The sequence below is a fragment of the Pseudonaja textilis genome, chromosome 3 (assembly GCF_049901715.1).
Source record: "Pseudonaja textilis isolate UNSWEBS1 chromosome 3, rPseTex1.2, whole genome shotgun sequence".
Lineage (NCBI taxonomy): Eukaryota > Metazoa > Chordata > Lepidosauria > Squamata > Elapidae > Pseudonaja > Pseudonaja textilis.
In genome coordinates this window covers 7,204,403-7,217,360 of record NC_141992.1, presented here as the reverse complement: position 1 = coordinate 7,217,360, position 12,958 = coordinate 7,204,403, and the positions used below count along the sequence as shown (strand labels likewise).

The window sequence follows — 12,958 nt, the reverse complement described above, 5'->3', positions numbered from 1 at the left end:
AAGGCAGTACTAGAAGTCACCATCTCCTCGTGATTGGCCCAAAGTCACCCAGCTCTCTTTCTTGCCTAAGGTGGGACTAGAAGTCACCATCTCCTAGTGATTGGCCCAAAGTCACCCAGCTCTCTTTCTTGCCTAAGGTGGGACTAGAAGTCACCATCTCCTCGTGATTGGTCCAAAGTCACCCAGCTGTCTTTCTTGCCTAAGGCGGTACTAGAAGTCACCATCTCCTCGTGATTGGCCCAAAGTCACCCAGCTGTCTTTCTTGCCTAAGGCGGGACTAGAATTCACAAGCTCCTGATAATTGGCTCAAAGTCACACAGGTGACTTTCATGCTTAAGGCAGGATTAGAACTCATTGCCTCCTGGTGATTGTCCCAAAGTAAGTCAACAACTCCCAGTTTCTTAGTAATTGGCCCAGTCACCCAGCTGTCTTTCTTGCCTAAGGCGGAACTAGAACTCACAGTCTCCAAATGGTTGGCCCCAAATCACCCATCTGTCTTTCTTGCCTAAGGCGGGACTAGAACTCACCGTCTCCAAATGGTTGGCCGAAAGTCACCCAGCTGTCTTTCTTGCCTAAGGGCGGGACTAAAATTCACCGCCTCCTCGTGATTGGTCCAGAGTCAGCCAACCAGTTTTCCACCTAAGGTGGGGACTGGAATAAACCGTCTCCTGGTGATTGGCCCAAATCACCCAATCAGTTTTGATGCCTAAGGCAGAGTTAAAACTGATAATCGTTGGGTTTTTAGGCCAGCATCCTAACCACTGGATCAAACTTTGTGCCTTGCCGAAGGAAACTTCAGCGCTCCCCGCTTTGAGAAGAGGGGAGACAGTGGCCGAAGAATCCTGGAAACTGTGTTAGAGGACTTCATAGTATGTCCTTTTTAGCTTCCTCCGTGATCTGATTAAGCGGAAAACCTTTGCATTCAGTCTGATCTCATCCTTCTTCGATCCCCTGTCACCCTATTTATTCATAAATAATAAGGCTGCAGGCTGAGCCCTGCTCAGTGCCTTTCCTCTTGATTACTGGATTAAGGGGCTTACTTCCCAGATGATGCACCCTCACATTTGCAAGCTCAAAAGATTCTCCCTGCCTGCTGCAATGGATCTTTGTGGATCACAACCTGCCCACAACGTGACTTGCATTGCTCTGAGCGAATGAGGTTACATCAGGATATATTCATTACTAAGCATATAAATAGCCTATGTAGCAAAAAAGGAAGGACGTTTTTTTGTGTGTGTGCGGGGTGTGTGTGTATGTGTGAGAGAGAGAGAGAGAAAAGAGAGCCCTTTGTAATAATTAAACATCTCATTTACCATTCTCAAGTTCTGCGTTGCAATGGTTTATTATTTTTTTTTCCAGAGACTTGTTAAAAACTACAACAGCGACTCTGTTCCCCCTTTTCAATGTTCAGCTCAAAAGATTTATCCCTGGAAATGAAAATGAATGTGCCTTCATGGATTTATTGTGGTCTATCTTCTTGTTGTTGTTTTTAAGAGCTTTCATCCTTGCGTTCATTAATAATAACTTCAGCATAAAGTATTTTTTTCCATTAGGGATGAAATTGGCTTATATCTGGGCTGGTCGCGTGGGTTGAATTCTCATCTCCTGCACAGTTGTGTATTAATAACATCAAATTTAATCATCAGAAGACATCGGCCTTCCTTGGCTTTTCCTTATCTACAGAATTTGCTTTGGGCAAATTCAGCCCAAAGCAGCCTGGCTCCAAATTTTTCCCAACTAGAATAGCCTTGTAGAGAAAAGGAAAACAATATTTTCCTTGCTGAATCTAAAAAGCAGGTTCTAACAGAGGAAGAAAGATGGTGATGGGTGACCCTCAACTTACAGCAGTTCGTTTAGTGACCGAAATTACAACGGCACTGAAAAAAGTGACCTAGGGCCCTTTTTCACACTTACAACCTTTGCAGCATCCCTGTGGTCACCTGATCAAAATTCAGACTCTTGGCAAACCGGTTCACACCGGTTGCAATGTGCTGGGGTCATGGGATCACATTTTGCAACCTTCTGAAAAAGCGAAGTCAATGGGGAAGCCAGATTCCTTTAACAACCATATTACTAACTTAACGACTGCGGTGTTTGGTAAAGTGCACTTAATAAGAGAAGTTTTAGGCTCAGTTGTGGTCATATCTTTATTTCTTTTACCAGCTCTTGCATTTTTAGGCAGAAGAAGATATTAAGAACATCATCCTAAGCTAGCTTTCTTTCTTTCTTTCTTTCTTTCTTTCTTTCTTTCTTTCTTTCTTTCTTTCTTTCTTTCTTTCTTTCTTTCTTTCTTTCTTTCTCTGTCTGTTCTGTGCATGCCTGCCTGCCTGCCTATCTATATCCATGCATTCATTCATCCATCTACCTATCTACCTAGTTTGACATTTATCCATCCATCTGCCCACCCACCCACCTACCTACCTACCTACCTACCTAATCTGTCTTCTATCAATCAATCTATCAATCCATATCCATCCATCCATCCATCCATCCATCCATCCATCCATCCATCCAAATATGGCCACCCAACTCACTTTCAACAACTCCGGCTAGTTTATAAGGAAAGCAGTAACACCCACTACCACCCTAGTGACAACAGTGAAATAAGCCACCCTCTCCGTCTTGTATCCCAAAGCACATGGGGCAAACCGGGTCTTCAGGGCCTGGAGAAAATGTGCCCAAGTGAGGGCCAATCTTATATCCATGGGGATGATATTCTACAGGGAGGAGCCACTACAGAGAACGCTCTTCTTCTTGGTCCTGCTAGGACAAGGGTCCCCAAACTTGGCAACTTTAAGACTTGTGGACTTCAAGTCCCAAATTCTCTAGCCAGCATAGCTGGAACATAGCTGGCTGGAGAATTCTGGGACTTGAAGTCTACAAGTTGCCAAGTTTGGAGACTTCTGTGCTAGAAAGACCTCTTTAGGAGGGTCACCCTTAACCCTGCTCTGATGGGTCAGGGAGATATAAATGGAGAAAGATGGTCCTTCAAATAACCTGGCCCCAAGCCATGTTGGGCTCTGAAGGCGACCACCATGAATCATGGTTCTTTTCTTCCAAAATGGAGGAACGGTAGCTCCATGCCTGTTTTCCTGGCAAACAGGTCCACTTCTGTTCCATCCTTTGAAGTAAAATAAGACTTTCTTGAAAACCCATCATGGCCAAGATGGAGAGATCTGACTAACTTCCCCTTGTCCTGTTCTTCCCCGCTAGAGTGGCATTATTAATAATGCTTGGATTGATCATTTGGGGATGTAAGATTATCTTCAAATGGAATACTTAATGACCCTTCTAAGAATGAGTAGAACTTATAAGTTAATTTGATAGAAGAATGGGCACGATCTAAAATCTCCTAGGGGACCCAGTGTCTTCAAAAATAGAAAATAATAAACACAGGTAATCCTTGTCTTACAGCCATTTGTTTAGTGGCCATTCAAAATTACAGTAGCACTGAAAAAAGCGACATGACCATGTTCACACTTATGACCAATATATGGTGGTGCAGTGCTTAGAATGCAGTATTGCAGGCTGACTCTGCTCACTGCCAGGAGTTCGATCCTGACCGGCTCAAGATTGATTCAGCCTTCCAGCCTTCCGAGGTCGATAAAATGAAGGCCCAGATTATTAGGAGTCATAGGCTGACTCTGTAAACTGCTTAGAGAGAGCGGTTAAAGCACCGTGAAGTGGTATATAAGTCTAAGTGCTATTGCTATTCCAGACTAATGGCTGTCCAGTTTCAGATAGATAGATGGATAGATGGATAGATGGATAGATGGATAGATGGATGGATGGATGGATGGATGGATGGATGGATGGATGGGTTAGGGGAGAGAGAGAGAACAATAGCAATAGCTATTGTTAGATGGGTGGATGGATGGATAAATAGATAGATAGTCTAGATATAGAAGTCATGTTTTCTTCTTTTCTAGCCTACATAACTCAGTAGGAATCATTGAGCATGCAGGCCCTGCAGGACCCATTTCTAGGACTCACTCCAAGGACATAAAATGTTGGCAAATTTAGTCACAGGGGTCAGCGATGAGCATTCCATAAAATAAACTCTGGCAGATACAGCTGGGTATTTTTTTAAAAAAAAAATCTATCTAACGGAGCCATAAACTCTTGTGTGTGTGTGTGCAGTTTTCCTTTAAGTTCCCAAAGCATGTCTTTCTGTTCAGGCTTACAAAAGCCAGGTCAGAAAAAAGGAGTAGAAATATAGAGCTAATTTCTCCCAAGATCACGGCTCCTTGTAGTATATTCTATATATACACATGGCATTCTATTTATACTTGTCTAAATATAGAGTTGCAAGCCATCAGTCAACCTTCCGAAGGTTTCTTTTTTGGGGGGAGAGGCAAAGAAGATGGTTTTGTTTTTGAGAATCTAAGTGTTTCTTCTCTAACTGGACTCGACTTAAGATATTCCCCCTCTGCCCCCACCTTTTTTTGTGTATGCATCCAAGCTATAGACATTCGCACACTGCTAATGAGTTACCAACAGTCTAAAGATGCTCAAAACTGGAGGAGGTTGAAGAATGCTTGTTTTTGTTATTGGATCTTTCTTTTCTTAAAAAAAAAAGCTAGGAAACTTTGCCATGTAGATTAGATCTATATTTGATGTCTCTTTGTTTGCCTGCAGAACCGAGAAGCACAGTTGGTGATTCTGAATCAGCGGATAACTTGGCTTAACTGGGTTTTACTAGTCTACTTTTTCAGTCATAAATACATTGCCAAAATTGAAATCAAAATGCAGGCACCCCACCAATAAAACAACAACAACAACAACAAAAAACCCACCCCGCCCTCTTTCACCACTACTCAGTTGCAACATCCCTGTTGCAATCAAAGCAACTGTTCAACTTTAATTCCCATAATAACCCCCTTTTCCCCATCTCCTCTTCTTTTGTCTGCCTTTAATTAAAGTGGACATATGGAAGGAGCTGATAATAAGAGCAGATGAGCCAATGCGAACCAGGATGGATGCAATTATTAGAGAGCAGGCAAACTTCAGCCGGAGTGTTACTGCACGGATCACAACAAACGCACGCCAGCCAGCAATAAAACACAAAACTAAGAGAGTTGTGTTCACAATCCACACAGCCCTAAAGGCCCCTTTTCCCTGTTCGGTGATAGCCGATAGTTGCCATGAAAACTTTAGGCCAGGTCCCAGAGGGTTCAGCTTCCATTTATATCTTTAAAATGTTTTAATATATAAATTTAATAGTCAGGAATTGAGATAAACATAACAATCCCTGCTTCGTATTCAACAATAAAGGTTCACCAGGCAAACAGTGCCCGCTTCACACCGCAGACAAAGGCCTCCCTTTGCTAATTTTAGCAGAATAAGGACGATTTCTGCCTATCTGCCATTCCAAAATGGCATTTCCATAAATAAAACATCAAGTTACATTGTACAACCCAGCTCTTCATTAGGGCATTCGGAGAGAGTTATATTTAAGTTAAGGAGATCGTTAGGAACGGAGAAGCAGAGAGTGGGGGGGAGAGAGAGGGAGAGAGAAAGAGGGAGAGAAAGAGGGAGAGAAAGAGAGAGAGAGAAGAGAACTGAATGATAAGTTGGTAGTTTATGCAATTAGAACAATAAAACTCACTGCAGGCTTTCCTAACCCTATGCCAGACTACAATTCTCATCAGCCCATGGCTGGTGATGGTCTTTGTAGTCCAGATTGCAGAAAGTCTCCAGACTGCAGAAAGCTGACTTCTGGCATGTTTATAAAGTCCACGTTTTCTTTCTTTCTTTCTTTCTTTCTTTCTTTCTTTCTTTCTTTCTTTCTTTCTTTCTTTCTTTCTTTCTTTCTTTCTCTCTTTCCTTCCTTCCTTCCTTCCTTCCTTCCTTCCTTCTTTTTCTTTCTTTCTCTCTCTTCCTCTCTCCTAGTTGTCATTATTTTTTTTTAACGTTTTAGCTTATACGGTGGCTTTGCCCCTTTAAAACCTGAGTTTCTACACCCTGCTTCTTTTTATTCCAAAGTGTAGGACAACAGCAAGCTTCACTTTTGAGCGAAGAGGTTGTTTTGCCTTTTCATGGGGGAATGTGTGTGTGTGTGTGTGTGTGTGTGTGTGTGTGTGTGTGTGTGTGCTGGTGAAGAATATTCAGCTTCAATTCACGAACTCCCCCCCCCCTCTCTCTACCGTCTTTCAAACGCCTGCCGGGGGGAAAGAGGAGTGAACGCTGGACCCTTTCAGGACCCTGGACAGCGTCAAGAGGAACCCAACAGCCCTTCCCTTCCTCGACTTGGATAAAGACGATTCAGGTTGGATGGTCACCTCTAGAGCCCTTCCTTAGAATAGAATAAAATAACAGAGTTGGAAGGGACCTTGGAGGTCTTCTAATCTAACCCCTGCCCCCCTCAGGCAGGAGACCCTGGACCCTTTCAGACAAACGGCAGTCCAGTCTCTTAAAGACCTCCAGTGATGGAGCACCCACAAGTTCCGAAGGTTTCATACGCTTTCTGGAAGAACAGCTGGGGGAAAGTTTTCCAGCTGGGTGGGGAGAACAGAGTGAAAGAGTCCTGCATTTTCACTTCCTACACTTTCTCCCCCATCCCCACAGGCTTTTATTTCTACTTAATCCAACGAGAGAGAGATCCGTAGTGTGCCGGATTCCACCGAAACCGCAGGAAATATCAAACAACCAACGAGAACATCTAGCTCTTTGATCAACAAAGATTCTCGAGATGGATGGAGGGGTGTCTTTTACAGGGATTGCTCCACACAACCTCTTCCGGAGAGGGAGACAGACAAACAGACAAACAGACCAACACATATATATTGTCCACCATCCAGTTCTCCCCCCAACTCCCCATCTTTCTGGCTTCGCTCCACACCTCTGGCGATTCTTATTGAGTTCTCGGTTCCTTTGCCACCCGGAAACCACTACCACCACAACAAACAACAACCTAACAGCAGCACAACAGCCCACCGCTCCCGAGCTTCCTGCCTCCTCTTTTGTCCCCCCCCCCCCCCCCCCCGCAACAAGCCAGCCAGCAAACAAATACCGCGTAAGCGGCTTAATCAACCCAACCCAACCCAACTCAACCCAACCCAACCAAAACAACATACACACAAACACACCCGGACTTACCTTGGCCGCCAGTTCTATTGTCTCTCCTTTTTGCAAAATGACATCACAGAAGGCAGTCATGAAATGTATCGGAGCGAACGGCAGAGTTGGGGCTCGGTGGGGAGGGGGAGAGGGGAGAGAGAGAGAGAGAGAGAGAGGAGGCGACTGGAGAGAGTTGGAAGGTACCGGAGGCTGCAAAGCCTCTCTGTATGTGAGTGCGTATGTGTGTGTGTGTGTGTGTGTTGTGGGGGAACTAAGCCGAGGGGAGGACTTGCTAAAAAAACAACAACAACGGGGGCCCTGTTTCCTCACCCCGGAAAAAAAAAAGAGAGAGAGAGAGATTGACGGAAGCTTTTTCAACGTCTTCGCCTCTTTAGTCGTTCCTGGGCGAACTCTTGAAGCCTGCTAAAGGCAGCGTCTCACTTAATGATCGGTCGCATTAATGGGATGGAGGGAGGGGGGAGAGAGAGAGAGAGAGAGAGAGAGAGAGGGAGGAGGAGGAGGAGGAGGTGAAGCGGGGGAGCTCTTTTCTCCTTCCCTTTGTAAATACAGTACACTACCCAGCAACCTTTTGGGTTGGCAATATATCTGTTTACTCTCGGAGGTGAAATAAATCTACAGTAGGGAAGGGAGGGGGACACACACACACACACAGAGGTGCCGAGTTATTTATTTATTTATTTTAAAGGCGGGGGGTTTGCTTTAAACGGGATCTCTGAAATATCTCCCCTTCCCAGTTCAAGAGAAGGGGAGAATGCCTCCCGCTTTCCAAGATCCACTTCGAGACATTAATATCTAACCTTTGGCTCGCTTTTTTTTAATGCAAAAGAGAGAGAGAGAGAAATGAATTCAGGAAGGTTGGAATTGCCGGCTTAATTTTCTCTTCCCCCCACCTCCTTTCCTCCCCCTCCGCGTTTCCTGCTTATGGTACAGTCCCATAATTTCTAATAGCAACAAGCAGGGAGTGACAGATGCCCTTGCGTAGCCTCGCCAGCAGCCAAAGTAGTTCCCCCTTCCTCCCCACCCCGTCTTTATGACCTCCTAGAGCCATTAACGGAGAAAAAGGAAGCAGAACGGCGGAGCCGATTTTGAACACGGAAAGAGCCGAAGAGTCTTTGGGCGCAGCCACAGGACCGACCCCACACCGCATTTTTAAAAATTATTATTATTATTATTATTATTATTTTCAGGACGCTCGCTGCGGTTTGCAAAGTTAGTTCCAACATCTTTGGCAAACTTTATCCAACTTCGCGTTATGAAAGTGACTTCCGTTAGCTCCTCCTCCTCCTCCTTTTTTTTTTTTTTTAAAAAAAAGACAAGCCTTTTCTATTTTCTGAAGATAAATGCAGATGATGTACCTTTCTTGGTTTCAGAAGTGAACTGGCTACAAGAAGATGAACGGCCACAACAACTGATGGGAGTTAGCAGAGATGGCTGAACCGACTGCTTTGATCAAAGGAAAAAAATAAAATAGAAATGCTTTCGTTTCTACTTGGAAAACTTCACTTCAGGACTTTTTTGTGCTTGAGGTGGAAAAAATATATATATGAAACTTTGATTTTGGGGTTTTACCGATTAGATGGATTTGTTGTTATAGAAATGGCTAGTTTCTATTATTATGAAAAAGTAAAAACTTGAGGGTAGATTTTAATGGCTTATTTTACTGCACCAAAGGAATTGAAAGTCGATGCCTTTTTTTGTTCTTTTACCCTTGCTTTCCCTCACTATCTACTTCTCTTTTTCCTTTCCTAATTTCCCTAATATTTGCTTTTGTATTCCTTTTTATATGTCATATTACAAATTAATAAATCTATAAATGTTGCCATAAAAGAAGTGAACTTACTCTCAAAGGCATTGCATATGATTTATTTAATTAATGTGTTGATGTCCCGCCTTTATAATATTTTTGGTTAACATGTTTAATATGCTCTTGTTTTTCCCACAACAATAACCTTGTGAAGCAGATTGGACTGAGAAGAAGTGACTGGCCCAAAGTTGGCTGGTTTTTTTTCTGCCTAAGGCAGGACTAGAACTCACACTTTCTGGTGATTGGCCCAAAGTCACCCAACTGTCTTTCGTCTCTTTGGGACTTGGTTGCCAATGTAACAACTGCAGTGATTCCTTTAACAACGGTGGCAAGAAAGGTCATAAAACGGGATAAAACTCACTTAATGACTGCCTCGCTCAGCAATGGATCTTTGGGGCTCACTTGTGGTTATAAGTCGAGGACCACCTGTCCTGCCTTAAACAAGGAGGAAAAAACCCCCCAATAAATATAATTTCTCTCCTATATAACACCTGCAAAGCCATTGCAACTTCCAAGTCATTAATGAACTATTGCAAGTTGAGAACTGCCTCCTAATTACTTCTACCTTTGGGATGCCACAATCCTATAATATTTACACAAAACGGAGTTCCACTGCTAGAAACGGACCCTCCAGATAGATGTTTCAATTGCAGCTTTCATGAGTAGAGTATTATCTACATCTATGAACTGTCAGAAAGTCCCGAAGACTTATATTCCAACCAGATCTATGACAATTTGCCACGGCCAACTCGCCATGGCCAATTCACCATGGCTTACTTGCTGTAGCCAACTTGTCATGAGACAATTCGCTGTGGGACAGGAGTTACACTGATATCAAAGAAATGGTTGGATAGAATCATTAAAGAAAGGATGCAAAAGGAGGGACAGAATGAAACATGACTGACAACAATCAAAATAATTGCTTGTTTATTTTGAATGACGAAATCATAATAGTTGAATTGTCCTGCAATTATTTGGCCGTGGAGAATTGGCCGTGGCAAGTTGTCTCATTCCGATTCCAAACAACCTTTTTCATAGCGATTCAACCAAATCTAGTCAACAAAGAATCTGGAATACAGTTTTTGCCTTAGATAAAATTAAACCACTGACCCAATTAATCCACAAAGAGCTACCTAGCCTCCAGATGGTTCCCAGAGTGTCATAAATAGGTCTGCAATTTGATGTGTTGTGGGAAGTGCAAAGGGGCTTTAACTTTTACAAGCCAAGCAGAATATGCTTTGTTCTGCCAAAAGTACAAATCAGGCAGTTGATCTAGAAACCTATTTGCCTGTTTCACTTAGCTGGAGTTCAAATATCGTAAAAGCTTGCATTGCTGGCATTGGCTTATTTTGTTTGTTTGTTCATTATTTATTTATTCATTCCCACCCTTATTACTTTTTTTTACAAATAACTCCAGACGGCAACCATATCTAGGACACCTTTTTCCTTGTGTTTTCCCTACAACAGCAACCCTGTGGGGTGGGTTGAACTGAGAGAGATTGGCCCAAAGCCATCCCGTTGACTTTTGTGCCTAAGGCAGGACTAGGACTCACATGGATCTGACCTGTGGAGTGCTTAGATCTGACCCGTGAGGCCACCCTGGAGACAGCGAAGGACCGGCCCACAGTGCCTCTGCCAGTGAAAACGGAGCTCGGGAGGGCCGCAGACCCCTGGCCTAAAGTCACCCAGCCCCCTTTCATACCTAAGACCGTACTAGAACTCACGGCGTCCCGCTTTCTGGCCTGGTGTCTTGATCTCTAGACCAAACTAGTTCTCTTCCTTACTTGGACACAATTGTTCACACGGGTCAGTCTTTCACCAAATTAACTAGAGCTCGTAAGAATTACACATGGGTCATTAGACACGGTCCTTTTGCAGGTGACTTTTCATTCCTCCTTAGCTGCAGATTGCCACGGACAATTAGCCCATTGAAACCAAAGAAGGCAGATGTATAACTCTTTCCTTTTTTTTGGCTTCCCCTCTTTTCGTTCACGAGGATGGAGAGCCAGCGCTTTTGTCCTTTTTCAAGCCAGGAGGTTTAAAAAATCTTTTGCGGCCTTCTTCCCCAAGTCAGATCTTCCAGTGTGGCAGAAAACTCTGCCAAAGTCTTCCTACAGCCCCTTCCAATCCCCGCCACGCGGCCTTCCTTTTTCCTACAAACTCAGCCGTTCTCATAAAAGGACATGTTCAGTCGAGAGTCCTCCTTAAAAATAATAATAATAATAAAATAAAATAAAGAAATAATTCTATCTCCTTTCCCCATGCTGCGAAGACAGGGATATTTTACCTCCCTTAAACCTCCGGCATTCAGAAATTCTATTAAAGCCTTATCATCGGGCGGCAGGCTTCACGCGTTTCAAGGCCCCGCATTGTTCCGGGTTCCAGATAGCATCAAAAAGGAGAGAGGAAGAGGGATCAACTTTATCCGTGGAACAATGGCTTTCCCCCCCTTGGCTGCTATTTCATTCAGAGCTGTAAAATGCTCCCAACTTGGGAAAACAAAAAGCAAAAATTCTGCCGGTGCATGCACACGCGTGCACACGCACGCACACACACACACATACAGAGATTTGCCACGCAGCCCTGTAGGTTTCAGAGGCACACATATTTATGCTCATTGAAATGCGTTCGAGTACAAAACACCCAGGGACTTTGAAAAAAAAAAACCCCACGCACCCGTCGCTTCTTTGAGCTGGAATCTAATGCGCGACGTTCGGTTTTATTATGCTTTTCCACAGCCCAGCTCCTCGGACAATGGCAGGGCTCTCTTGTCGAGGGAAGTGTAGGCCATTATATTAAGAAGTTCACAACTAGCCATATCTCAACGATACAACTAATTTCAAGGTTTATTGCGCTTCTGAGCCAGCTGTAGGGATAAGAGGGGTTTTTTTTTTGTTTTTATTTTACTATTATCCTAAGATCATTTCTCGATACGAATGCCGAGAGGACGATGCAATTGTCAAGATAGCTTTCGCGAGCTAATGGTGCAAGGACACCACAACGCACATACAGCTGCTGTTGTTATTTTTTTTTTGTGCCCCAGGATGTCTTGTTGCAAGACCTCTGCCTCAGATTTTGGCAAGGCCTGGTTTAAAAGAACACATCTTGGGAAGAGTTTTCAAAGTTTCCTTTAAAAAAATAAAAATAAATCTATCTTATCTCAGTTCCAGATGAAATTAAATACAAGAAAAGTCTTTGACTCATTCGGATCAACAAATAAAAGTCTCTGACTTTTATTTGTTGATCCGAAGGGTTGGCAGTTCGGCGGTTCGAATCCCTAGCGCCACGTCACGGAGTGAGCTCCCGTTTCTTGTCCCAGCTTCTGCCAACCTAGCAGTTCGAAAGCATGTAAAAAAAAAAATGCAAGTAGCAAAATAGGGACCATCTTTGGTAGGAAGGTAACAGCATCCTGTGCACCTTCGGTGTTTAGTCATGATGGCCACATGACCACGGAGACGTCTTCGGACAATGCTGGAGATGAGCACCGCCCCCCCTAGAGCCGGAAACAACTAGCACATATGTGCGAGGGGAACTTTTATCTTTAGTCCTCGACTTACAACCACAATGGAGCTCAACATGGATGGTATTCAGTGAGAAATTTGCTAGGTGAGTTTGGCCCCATTCTATGACACTTCTTGCCACTGTGGTGAAGTGAATCACAGCCATTGAAAAAGTTAGTAACCTGGCTGTTAACCGAACCTGCCTTCTCCATGGACTTGGCTGGTCAGAAGGTTGCAAAACGGGATCGCAGGACCCTGGGACATGGCAACAGTCATAAGTAGGAACGCCAGTTGTGCCAAGCATCTGAATTTTGATCACGTAATCATGGGGATCAGCAGTGGGATCCTACCTGTTCCACTACCGGTTTGGTGATCCTGCACGCATTTGCGTGCACCTAACGTGCGCATGCAGCTTTCCCAAGGGGTGGGATTCAAATATTTTAACAACAGGTTCTGTGGGCGTGGTTAGGTGGGCACGGTCATGTGACTGGGTGGGCATGGCTTTTTTTGCAGCAAACACCCCCCCCCCCCAATTTTTGGGGCCTTCTGGGCCTCAGGGAAGTGTCCATGGGAG

General features: G+C 44.0%; 1 protein-coding gene across 3 annotated transcripts in view; it reads right to left on the bottom strand.

Annotated features, from left to right (window-relative positions):
• The window catches only part of MYT1 (myelin transcription factor 1), a 160,024-nt gene extending 152,274 nt beyond the window's left edge, over positions 1 to 7,750 (bottom strand). For 2 of the 3 annotated variants that reach the window (XM_087928876.1, XM_087928877.1), the window contains exon 1: positions 7,099 to 7,750. The gene's annotated coding sequence lies outside the window, so the exon portion shown is untranslated. The remainder of the gene's footprint in view (positions 1 to 7,098) is intronic. The other variant, XM_087928875.1, reaches the window with a different exon arrangement.
• Between the last annotated feature and the right edge of the window lie 5,208 nt (positions 7,751 to 12,958).